This window comes from Rhineura floridana, chromosome 5, assembly GCF_030035675.1.
Source record: "Rhineura floridana isolate rRhiFlo1 chromosome 5, rRhiFlo1.hap2, whole genome shotgun sequence".
In the NCBI taxonomy this organism is placed as follows: domain Eukaryota; kingdom Metazoa; phylum Chordata; class Lepidosauria; order Squamata; family Rhineuridae; genus Rhineura; species Rhineura floridana.
In genome coordinates this window covers 86,293,884-86,307,175 of record NC_084484.1, presented here as the reverse complement: position 1 = coordinate 86,307,175, position 13,292 = coordinate 86,293,884, and the positions used below count along the sequence as shown (strand labels likewise).

The 13,292-nt window shown below is 41.7% G+C and overlaps 1 protein-coding gene across 12 annotated transcripts in view; it reads left to right on the top strand.

Annotated features, from left to right (window-relative positions):
• Positions 1-13,292, top strand: part of DMD (dystrophin) — a 2,032,119-nt gene that overhangs the window by 1,223,738 nt on the left and 795,089 nt on the right. The window lies entirely within an intron of this gene.

The window sequence follows — 13,292 nt, the reverse complement described above, 5'->3', positions numbered from 1 at the left end:
AGGAGCCGGCATCTTTGTGTGAAAGAGAAACCTATTTAAGGCGGTGCTGAAGGGGGGAAGTTGCTGCATCAACGTCTGTGGCTGCGAAGACAAACTTAGTCAGTGTTAGAGAGGGAATTAGTTTCTAGAAAGCATAGTTGGGTGAATGAGTCGAAAAGCTTTTGACATTACTGTAACCTTAATAAAAAGAGAAAAACTCACAGAACTGAATGTGACTGGATTTCTCAGCTTTAGGCAGGACAGTTTCACGCAGCCCCCTCCTCCCCCCTCCGAAGCCATCATGACTGACAGGATGGAAGCAAGTGCAGAGCAGGGCAGGACCTTCACCAAGCCATGTAAGCCATGCTAACCGAAGTCCAGATCCTTTGAATTGAAACCCAGTCTCTTTGAACCGAGAATCAAGCCTTGTGCTTCTAGATGACTCAGGGATTCCTCATGCAACAGGTGCAGGGAGGCACCCAGCCCCAGCCGGCACTTTGAAGCAAACCTTCGGTGGGAATGTCAGCCCTCTATGGGGGGAAAGTCAAGCAATTCTCCACATTCCTAGCCCAGCATGAACTGTACATGTGAGTGAGACAGTTATGCATAGTCATGCGAACTGTACGTGCGAGTGCAACTGGATTTCTCAGCTTTGGGCAGGACAGTCTCCTTTTTTCTGTAGTTACAGAAGACCATAGGGGAAGAGTGTACATATTAAGTCATTTTGGACAGTTTTTCTGTAGAAAATAATAAAACTTTTAGCATTTTTTAAATATTATACTACATTTCAACAAAATTAACTGAAATTATGTTACTTTGGCATTGTACAATACAGTATGCAGGGGGATAACTATGGATCTGGATCTGTAACATTATTTCTAATACATTTCATGCTGGTTTTATTAAAGCAAAATAAACATACTTTAACCTGAACTAGGTAACCTGTGAAGTTTTCTTCACTCTTGAGGCATTTGAATGTTTACAAATCACACAATATTTTCATTATATTTGTAGTTCTGCTTTCATGATGCAACTTTAGGCAAGTGCAGTTGTTAGTAGTAGGAGTCACATTTTTCTTTTTGTCTGTTTGATGGACTTGAGGAAAATGTACAGTTTGACCTTCATTGCTTCTCATAATCTAAAGATTTCAAGATGAGAAAGCACAAGTGGTTGTCAGAAAGGTCCTTCATGCATGCTTTTCAAGACTTGTTAGATAAGACAGGAGCATGTTGCAAATTACAATATATGGCTCTAGGGTATTGCTGCAAAGAATCTGTAAATTTTATTGTGAAGTCACAACATCTGTTCAAACAAATTTCCCAGAGGACATGCGGTACAAAGTTCTGGTAAAAGTACAGGGGGAAAAGACAGTTAATTCCACAGAGAAATTGATATTTGTTCACTGTTTGGAATTCAGCGCTGTCCTTGAAGGAATTGGTGAAGAGATTAGAGATAAAGATATCAACGGTTCAAACAAATTCCTGGATTGGAAGGATTTGATGGAACTTGAAATGGAGAAAGTTTACAGAATTAATTCCAGATGTGTGACAATGGAAAAACTCTCGGGAGATGTGATGGTGCATTCTGTGGAAAGGAGGAGCAGAGATGCAGCTTTACAACAACATTTTAGTGGTACATTCGGAATTGATGGCAAGGAAATATTTGTGATGAAAGAAATTCCTATCAGACTTTTATTATATGACTACTATGACTATGACAGCAAGATTATTATGGGTGCAAGGATGGAGATGGAAGATGGAATTAAGACTGAGAATGGCTATTGAAACTACTGGACCTAGCAGACTTGATGAGATGGATTAATTGACATGTTTATTTGGAGAAAAATCGATGGATATATTTCTCAAGGAGTGGAAGCCTCTCTTTGACTTTTTGCGGAAAGAATAAAGTAATGTTAATGAGATTTGATGATTAATTAAGATAACTACTGGAGGAAAGTGATTTTGTAATATATTAAGAGACAGGTTTGTTATATATTATAGATCTATAACTGATCTGCGACAAATCGGAAGTCAATATTTTATTGTATTGTATTAGTTATTAATTTGTTTTTTTGTTTTTTTTGTTCTGTTTTGTTTTTTGAAACTTTGAATAAAAATTAATGATAAAAAAAATTGATATTTGTTCTGAATGCAAATGTGATTATCTCAAAATCTGTTATTATCAAAAAATGATCTTCTGATATTAATCTTTGCTGATAAAAGTATATTTTGCTTTGTATAAAAATATGTTGCTTGGAGCATTTTTGATTCAGAAAGAGTAGGAGGAAGCAGTTATATAAATTAAAAATTGTGGAGAACACAAACTATTTGGAAGAAGGTGGTAGAATTTACACAGCCAGCATGAAACAAAATTAATACAAATTTTGTGTATATTTTATGAATTTGTATACCATTCTTCAACCAGTTGGTCTTAGGTGATTCACAATAACAATATGTATATTAAAATGTTTACTTCACAATACCCCTGTAAGAAACATTGGACTTGGAGATGCACCATATTATGTCAGATTGCAATCAGCACTCCAAGAAGAAAGATATAATTCTCAGATTCAGAGATTGGCAGATTAAAAATAAGCCTCTCTCACCTGATTGTATCACAATATGGGATAAGTAGTGCAGTCTGGAGCTTTTCATTCTGCTGTCCCTCCAGTTTAGAAACAGCCATGCTTTCTTTGTTTTTGATTACTGTTTTAACCTTCTCCTGTCTGGATCTGACAGACTTTTCACCAAGTGTGGTGAAACTCTCTTAGATGAAGATGGCATTGTGACAAGGATCCATACTAGTCATGACATGGTTAGATTACTGGTATTTATATATATATAATACCTTTGAATAATAGAAATTTCAGTTGATTTAAAAATGGTAGTGTGGCTATTGACCTATTCTTGCCGCTCATATTACTCTAATCTTGATTTGTCTATCTCTGCTTCTGGGACAAAGTCAAAAGTTTTTAAAAAATAGTTTGGAGCCAGGGTACCTGATGTACACACTATCAACTTGCCCATCCATTGAGGCCCTGGTCCATGTACTTCAGAGGTGAGTGGGAGGTGAGAGGAGATAGGGCCTTTTCACTCATGATACCTGAAATATCCTTCCCAGATAAATTTGCTTTTTTAACAGTATGTTCATTCTCTCATTTGCATACAGACAAATCTTTTGTTTTCTCCAGAGGGGTTTTCCTGATGGTTGCTATTAGTTGCCCTGCTTCCCTGACTTTTTTTTTTTTTTTGCTATGCACGACTGTGTTGTTTATCCCTTTTGTATGAATTTCTGTTTTGTTGTTTTTATATAGTTTTATGATTCTATGTAACCTGGTTTGGATACTGTTTCACAGAAAGGCAGAACCTAAATGTTTTAAATAAATAAATACATATTAGAAATCTAAAAATTTCATGTGAAAGAAGTGTGAAGAAGTGACTTTACCTCAGAAAAAGGCTTACCTTTATTATTGGATCAAATGCGATGCCTAATAGGTATTATTCATATTTTAGATTTTAAGGGCCTTTCTCATTTAAGAACCCTACTGATCTAAACATAAATAAAAGTACACACATTCCTTCCCCATTATTCTTTCCTGCTGTTCCTGCCATGGCCACACATTTGCCACCACTGCAACAGCTGCAAACTACAGTAACAGCAACAGCAACTTGTGGCCTTGCAGATGCGGTAGACTACAACTCCCATCATTCCTTACCATCAGCTTGGGATGAAGGGAGCTGGAGTGCAACAGCATCTTGGGTAGAACAAGAAGTAGTGACACATTTTTAGCCTTGTCCTCAACATTTATCTTTTTGTTTCAATAACCATGTGCTGTGTATGGATGCAGGAAAGAAATGCCAACACATGAGCTCCTGCTTATGAGTAGGGGTTCTGTGCAATCAGGGCAACCATATAATCAGGTGTCCCAATCACACAGCTACTTGATTAAAAAGATGTGACGTTGGAGTGGGACGAAAAGTTCAGCCCAGCTCTACACACATGCCCTACATGCAGGTAATGTATGCATAGGGTTATAGCATTGTATGTTTTCATAAAAAAGGCTTCTGGGATGTTTTTGCATTTAGTGAAATGAATGTAATAATGTAATGTAATTAGTTATGAAGTAAGGCCTACAGATATGGAAAAGGAATAAACAGAATAGCCATATTTCTGTGATGTGATCCTCATTTGTATACCTTCAGATCATTTAATCCTCAAGAGAATGTTGCTGTCAAGGGTAGAAGTCTTTGGTCTGCTTTGGCAAAAATCTAATTTTGAAAAAATTAAATACATTTTAAACATTGATACCATGGTTTGGAGTTTAAGACAGAAGACCCTTAGGTACTAATTTTGAGTGTTTGTGGGTTAGGTTTTTGTTTGCTTTATTGCTTGTTTGCTGTTTTTAAAGTTTCTCAGATCATACCACATTTCCCTTCTCTCTTAATCCATAAAGAGAAATGAAATAAAAAATTGTCCTAATTGTTTTGGACACAGAAAAAGCAAAAGTTGCAGAACATATCTAGTTATTTCATTTCACTCTGTTATTGACTTTTTAGAAATCTTAACGAGGATTTAAGAAAAAAAGATGCATCATACATTCATTATAACTCATAAAAAGAAAAAAATATATTCCTTACAACTTTGATGCCATCTCTTCAGTGCACACTTCCCTTCATCTGCAGTGCAACTTCTCTAGCAAATTAGGGTCCATAAACTGATTTATATATGTCACTGATGTCAAGGGAGTTGTGTTCTTCACTCAAATGACAGCAGAATTCACCTGGTTTATGAACAAAACATGTAAGCACATTTGACAGCATATGAAAAAAGCTGCCAGACCGTGTGGAGAATGTAATTGCAGCCTCAAAGCAGAAATAAAGAGTCAGACACAGTGTGTGGGTTGAACTATGAGGCACTTGATTTAAACATAAGCCACCTGCAGAGGGAAAACTGTTAGTGGGGAAACTATCACATACCAGGTGAAGTCTGTATCCAATAGAGCAACAAGCCCTGCCTATAGGAATGGGGTTCAGCTGTACCACCTACCCACTTTCCCTGGCTTCACCCAAAGGTGAGTAAAGAGGCCTTTCTGCACCACCATCTTGGGCCCCATAATTCCAGTTGGATGATCCAGATGGTTATCCTCAAAAGCAGCCCCTATCTTGTCCCACAGCCCCAGAGCCCATAGCAGCAAGCCTCAGGGCCTCCCCATCATGCTGAAAGTGTCCTGCCCAAAGTTGAGGGATTCAGACTCACTCAGCTGTGGATTTTTCTCTTTTTATTAAAGTAATAGATACATCCAAAGCACTCCACCTCATTAACCTAACTACGCTTTTTAAGAACTCTGCTTTGCTCTAGCTCTGAGTAAGCATGACTTCGCGACTCTTAAGACATTGATTCAGCAACTGGGTTTCCCCTTCCAAGTCAGCTTTAGTAGGCTTAGATTGTGCATACAAACACAAACTCCACCTCAGCTCTAACTATTGAACTTCCTGCCTCAAGCGCCTCCAAGCACAGGGCAAAGGTGGTTTAATCTCAACTTCCCCCTCTGATAGAGAGGGGCTGCTAACAGACAGTCCAGGCATGGGAAACTGGGCAGCCTGATGTGCGAGGCTGAGCCTCTGGCATGGGTGGCGTGGGCGTGTCCAATTGAAGAGTGTCAGATGGACCAGGTGGAGCTTCTACACAGGGTTCAGGAGCTGTCAAAGATGGGGGCTGGGGTGTCCTGTGAGTCCGCCCCACTGTCTGCCCCCTCCCCAGGTTGCCAGCCCAAGTCCTCATAATCTGTTTTGCCCTCATCTATCCGCCCCTCCCTGCATGACTCACAACATCATCCCCCTCATGCTAATTCCCCCCACCCCACCCTGAGGGCTTGGGCTTGTCCGGATAAGATTCATAGATCTCTCTCACCTAATTGGGTGAGAGGACGTCTGTCGCCTCCTCCCAGGATCTTTCCTCCAGACCGAATCCCCTCCAATGGATCAGATATTGCAGCTTTCCTCAACGCTGGTGAGAGTTGAGCATCTGCTCCACTTCATACTCCTCTTGACCATCGACCACGATTGGTGTGGGCAGAGCCTCAGGTGCTCGGTGGGGGTCTGGTGGCTTCTATAGAGTGAGCAGGGATTGGTGGAACTTTTAAAGAGGTGGGGAAGCAGAAGGTGACCTGATTGATTTGTGCTTCTACTTTAAAGGGTTCCAGCCTCCACACCTCTAACTTGTGAAAGGGAACCTGCATCAGCAAGTAAGGAGTAGAGAGCCACACTTTGTCACCCACTTCTATTTTGGGGGCCAGCTGGCGATGCTGATCTGCTGCTCTTTTGTAGTCGGCTTTAGCTCCGTCTGATTGTTCTTGTAGCAGTTGCTGCATGGCTTGCAACTCTTGCACAAACTCTGCTGCCGCTGGGACGTCCAGATTAGAGCTAGGAGTGGCAAAGGTGTGCAAGTTGTAGCCAAAATTGGCAAAGAATGGTGTCTGCAGAGTGGATGTGTGTACAGAATTGTTGTAAGCAAATTTAACTAGGGGCAGCAAGGTCACCCAGTTATATTGCTGGTTGTTCACATAACAGCGGAGGTACTGCTCCAAAGCTGTGTTCACTTTCTCCATTTGACCATCTGTCTGGGGGTGGTGAACAGAAGACATCCTCAGCTCGCTCTGTAACAGTTGCCACAAGGCGCACCACAACTGAGCCATGAACTGAGACACCCAGTCTGAGACCAAACTGGTGGAGTCTGCGCAGCTGGAAAATGTGTTGAACAAAGAACTGATCTCCCTCGCAGTTGGCAGTCTGGCACAGAGGATAAAAAGCCATTTTACTGAAGGTGTGCATGACTACCAAAACTGGCATTTTCCCCTGAGAAGTGGGCAGGTCTGTGATAAAGTCCAGATTCACCATTCACCATGGTCCTTCGGGCGTGGGGAGCAACTCCAGCAATCCATCTGGCCGCCCCAGAGCATGTTTAGCTTTCATGCATTTGGGGCAGGACTGTACATATTTTTCCACGTCATGCTTGACTCTTGGCCACAAGAAGTCCCTCGTGACTGTCTGTAAAGTTTTAAATATCCCAAAATGTCCTGTGGTTGGGGAGTCTTGGCATTGACAGAGGACCTTGGCTCAAACCTCTCCTGGAGGCACATAAAGGGCTTCATAGTGGTAGAGCATTCCCCCCCAAGAGAATCTTGGCACCACTGTCTTGGGAGAGCTGCTCCAGTTCTCATACCCTCTCCTGAATGAAAAGGTCTTGCTCTTGAGCATGATGTAGTTCATTGAACCATGGATCTGGACAGGCAGCTGCCACCATTTTCCCCAGGAGTATAATGAAACATAGTGAGGATGGAGGTTGGTCTTATTTATACTCTGGCTTATGGGATAAGACAGCAGCCCAGCGGCTTTGCACCTGTGGAATGTAGTTAATGTGGAAGTGGAACCTAGTGAAGAACTGGACCCAGTGCACTTGCTGCTGGTTCAACTTGCAGGCCATCTGGAAGCTCTCTTAACTTCCAATGGTTGGTGCGGATCTCCACTTCATGCCGAGCTCCCTCCACGAGGTGCCACCCGGTCTTGAATGCATCGTGGATGGTGAGTAATTCCTTCTCCCTGACCATGTAGTTTCTTTCCACACTAGTCAGCTTTCGAGACAATTAAGCTCAGGGTTGTAACGCCTCCCCTTTTTATCTGGTTGTAATAACACCGCTCTGATGGCTATGTCCAATATGTCAGACTCCACCACAAAAGGGCATTGGCGGTCTGCATGCTGGAGTATTGGCTCTGGGAAGAACAGCAACTTTAGATCCTCAAACACCTGTTGAGCTGCTCGATCCATTAGAAGGGACCAGGTCCTTTTAAGCAGTCAGTGAGCGGGACTGTCAAGTTGGAGAAGGCTACGATGAAACATCAAGTTGGCAAACCCCAGAAAAGGCTGCAGGTCAGTGTTGGGTTTGGAGGAGTTCCAGAAGAGCTCACAGCGCACCTTCGCTGGATCCATTGCAACTCCTGTGGGGGTGATACGGTAACACAGAAAGTCCAGGGTGGTCAAGTCGAAACCACACTTCCAGCTTGGTGTACAGGTGACGCTCTCTCAGATTCTGCAGCACTGCCCGCTGCTCTGGGGAGTTGGGATAAATAAGGATACCATCTAAATAAACAATCATAAAGCGGTCCAGGTAGCCACAAAATATGTCATTCATACATTCTGAAAGACAGCTGGTGTGTTCGATATGAATGTGGCAAATTGCTCTACTTTCCCACTGTAGTGGGTGGGTATTCCCACCAATGACTTGACTCAGAGTGCAGGCATGGGCGAGACAGGCCCCTGTCCTTGTTGTCTTGGGATTGCTTGAGTCACCAGTTGAGTCATCTGAAGGCGCAAGGTCTGGTTCTTGGTTATTAGAGACGGGGTCTCAGTTTAGAGGCTCTGAACTTCAGTTATCAGGGTTTTGACAGCTCTCTGTAGGTCCACCCCGGTCCTGCCACTTGCTTCAATTCCTTCCGTCATGGGGGCATCGCTTGGAGGAAGTTGTGGCTGAGTCAAACTGTCCTGCCTGAAGTCAAGGGGTTCTCTTTTTAGTAAAGTAATAGATGCATCCAAAGCATTTCACCTCATTAACCTAACTACTCTTTCTAGGAACTCTGCTCTAGCTCTGACTAAGCATGACTTCGTGACTCTAAGACGTTGACCCAGCAACCGGGTTTTCCCCCGTCAGCTTAAGTAGTCTTAGATCGTGTGCACAAATAAAGATTCCACCTCAGTTCTGTTGAACTTCCCACCTCAAGTGCCTCTGAGCACAGGGCAAAGGTGGTTTGATGTCAACTTCCCCCTCCAATGGAGGGGGGCTGCTAACAGTTAGTCAAGGCATGGGAATCTGGGCAGCGCTTGGCTTTCTGACATGCAAGATTTGTTGAGCTCTTGTGCTCCGCCCCAGCAAGGCAGAATTAGCTTGCTGCACAGGACACAGAGGTTCACAGCCAAAACAGTGCAAGTAAGTCGGCGAACAGGAATGAAATGCTCCGACACAGTCCAGCTTCGTGCCAGTAACATAAACTTTATCAAAGTGCAGTCAACAAATACAATCACCAACATAAGACTCTACTTTCCCCCCACTCAGCTTGGTTCCCTTAGCTTACATTTTATAGCCAGCTCCTTTGATACAGTGCAGCTGTGCGTCCTTAACTTAATTGCTAACATTTTAACCCATTCCCAACCTGTGGAATGACTCAGCTAAACATGAGCTAACAAGATTGAGCTTCTGGCGTGGGTGGCATGGGCATGTCCAATTGAAGAGTGTCAGATGGGCCCGGTGGAGCTTCCACAGAGGGTCAGGAGCTGAGGGGGCTGAGGCGAGCAATGAGTCCACCCTGCTGTCAACCCCTTCCCCGGGTTCCCAGTCCAAGTCCTCACAATATATTTTGCTCTCATCTATCTGCCCCCTCCCTGCATGCCACACGACAGAAAGGTGTTTAAGGGAGACATCTAGCTGAACGTAACTGTTCCTGTTTTAAACATTTGTGCCTCAAAGGAGGGAAAAACCAACATGACCAAATTAACCTACTTAACAAGTGGACCCAATCTAAATGCCCACATGCCAATTACACAGTGTGGAGTCAATGTAAAAATAGTTGCACTGGTGCCAATCATGCCAAAATACCTACTTGGCCCTAAAAAGCAGCCAACAAGTCACACCATGAACAAGGGAGGGCAGGTGAGTGCTGCCGACAAAAGAGATGGAGAAGAAAAGCACAGCCAGAGCCTAAGTAAGCTCTGCTGGCTCATCGCTTCACAGAGCATGTTGTGTGCATGATGCAATAGCATCAGTGCTGATTGTCTTCCCCTGAAGACTGCAACTATGTATTATATTAGTCTTGTAAACCAGGACTGCTATAAGAAAGACCTTACTCTGTCAGTCTCTGTATTTAATGATGTTCTAATTAAATGAACCGTCAACATTTTAGATTCCTAGCTACTTCTCATGAGTTTTGCTAAATGTATATAATGTTTTAAATTTGAAATCTATATTGTTGTCTATATTGTTTGTCTTCTCTCAATAACCATTTCTTCTTGATAGCTCTCAGTTATTGTTAGGTGGATTAACCACATTCATTTTCATTCTAACCTTTGATAGGAAATAAATTTTATAGTTGTTTTAGAGAGAAATGAAATAAAATTCTTCAGGTTTTCTCAGGACAGCTGTGGTGTTGCTCATTAGCTAACAATGGAAGGGGGGAATAAGCTGATTTTTCATAAAATGGGAAGAAAACCTCCTCCACATTTTGCCTTGTATGTCTGGATCCACAAGAGCTAGAGATTTGCTTTGTAAAAAACCTGAAAGCTGGGAATGCGGATACCTAATGGTCTAAGCGGGCACGAGATAGCATGGCAAGAATTCAGGTAAAACTGGGCAATATGGCAATGCTACTGGCACATTAATATCAGAACATCAGGATAGTTTGTTTATTTTAAAGAGAATAAGGACTTTTGTGTATCAATAGCTTCTCTGTTAAAACAGTGATTCTTAAAAGTGTTCCTTCCAATGACTGTCTTTGTTGGGTCTACATCTCCATGCAGTACAGGTGAAATTGTAAAAATCTTGGCTGATTTCCCTCTTCAGCTTGCCAGAGTAGTTGACAGGTTTCATAAAATTTGATTCTGCCCTCAGTAAGGGATTTCTCACTTAACTTGGATAGACATACCTGCATACAAAATATAAATGCTTCAAATCAGTTCTGAATAGCAGAGACATTTTTAAATTGCCACTTCAGTCAACAAAGTCCACTAAAGGAGGTTCTCATTTGCTGCTTTTTAGTATTTTGTTGAGAAAAGTATGTAGATAACAATGTATAAAAACAATATATTTTCTACAACTTTCAAATATCTTTCTTTTTAATGTTCCTCTCTTTTCCACACATATAAAATAGCTTAGATCCATGCTCATTTTAACGTTTTATATAAATTGACAAATGGTATATTATTTATTTATTTATTAGATTTATATCCCGCCCTTACTCCCAGTAGGAGCTCAAGGCAGCAATAAGCACTCTGATTTCTATTGCTTATATATATATATATATATATATATATACACACACATATATATTATACACACATAAGACAGTTTAGAAAGCAACAAACAGAACTTCACTCAAGCTTGCTCTGGATCCCTATAAGGATTCCGTTAATCACCTAAAATATATATATGAACGTAATTGTGATTAACCAAACAGAGGTTTTTATTGTATTAACAAAACGTTTCAGCTTCCGCCTTCATCAGCTGCCAACATACCAATGCTGTTACCAAGGTGGCAGTTATAGAGCTTTGAGGATGGAATGCTCAGAGGGGCTTCCTTTGCAGAAGCTAAGTAGTGGTGGTACTGTCCTCCAGGTTCAGGCCATGTGGCGCCAATGTGTCCAGAGAGTAAATCCAAAAGTTTTCCCTTTTGGTCAGTGCTGCTGGATCTGCTGGCATCTTTATTGCTGTAATGGAAAAGTCCAACAGGCTGTGACCCTCGATGTTAAAATGCTTTGCAACTGGTTGCTCCACTTTTTTTGTCAAACTTGCCGACTTGTGGTTCCTGAAGCGCATGCGTAGGTCAGTTGTGGTCTTTCCTACGTATTGGATATGACATCCTGGTCTTTTGCACTCGATGATGTAAACTATATTGCAGGACCTGCAGGTGATGTTCTGTTTGATGTAATATGTCCTACCTGTCCTAGTGCTTGTAAAAGTGGCTGTCTCCCTGAGGTACACACAGGTGATACAGCGTTTGGAGTGACAAGGATGAGACCCTGGATTGGTGATAGGTGGCTTAAACACAGCTCTCACCAACAGTCTGCGCAAATTAGGACGTTGGCGAAATGCTATAACAGGAGGCCTGCTGATGGCTCTGGTAAGATGTTCAGAGTTTGCCAGCAATGGGTAGCTCTCCTTGATTGCTAGGTGATAGTTAGGAGATGCTGGATGGAAATCTACCACAATTGGAATCCGTTGCTAACTGCTCTTTGACACCTCAGTATGATGGAGGAGGTTTTCTCTGGACAGAATGGAGGCTTGGTGGATGTTGCAATTCATAATATGTGGAGAATATCCTCTTTCAAGAAGGTGTTCTTTAAGTTCATTGATCCTTCTCTGGTATTTATCTTCAGTGTTGCAAATAAGTTTGATTCTCAGAGCTAAGCTATACACAATGTTCTTTATATGCCTAGGATGGCAGGATTTCCAGTTTAAATAGGTGTGGGCATCAGTGGGTTTGCTGTAGAGATCAGTGGCTATTTTGTTGTTTTCAATGGTAAGAAGGACATCCAGAAAAGTGATGTGCGGATTGTCATTTGTACTATTAAATGTAAACTTAATAGAGGGATGGATAGAGTTGATGTAATTTTTAAATTGTTCCAAACTCTCTTTACCATTCATCCAGACCATAAAGATGTCGTCAATGTATCACCACCATATAAGTGGTTTGTTGATGGCCTTTTTGAGGATCTCCTGTTCCAGTTTACCCATAAAGTGATTCGCATATGATGGAGCCATGCGAGTCCCCATAGCTGTGCCTTGTAGTTGCAGGTAGTGTTCTCCATTGAATGTAAAGTTGTTACAAGTCAGGACTGGCGTAGCTAAAGTTGTGAGAACCTCTGTTGGAGGATTGTTCATATCTCTGGTGTTAAGGAACTCATTTAAAGCCTGAATCCCATCATTATGTGGTATATTGGTGTAAAGAGATGTGACATCTAAAGTAGCTAGTATAGTATTGTTGTGGAATTGATACTGCTTGTTTAAAGACTCAATTTTAAGCAAGAAGTCCTTGGTGTCTTTGATATACGATGGGAGGTTTTGCACCATGTTTTGTAAATTTAAGTCAATGTACAGATAAATCCTTTCAGTAGCTGTGTTGTTACCTGAGACAATTGGGCGACCAGGATTGTTGGCTTTGTGGATTTTAGGCAGCATGTAAAACCTTCCAGGGGTGGAGATAAGCAGTTTCCTGTTTAAGAAGTTTCGTACTTGTAAGGTTTTGTATAGATATAATGATATGTATTGAGATCTGTGGTGATGTCTTTGTCAAGAAATCTATATGTTGTTTCATCCTTTAGTTGTCTTTGATATATATTTAATGGTATGTTAGCTTAATATTTAATTGAGTTTATTAATTGGCTGCATTCCAAACAGCTCAATGTTGGACAAAGATAATTATCTAAATACATTTTTAGTCTAAATTTGGCATTCCCCAGCAGTTCCTGGAGGGCATTCTGCAGCTTGGGAGGCACCTTCCCCTGGCGTGATAGGCAGGGTCCAATCTTCAGATTAACTCACCCAGAGAGAG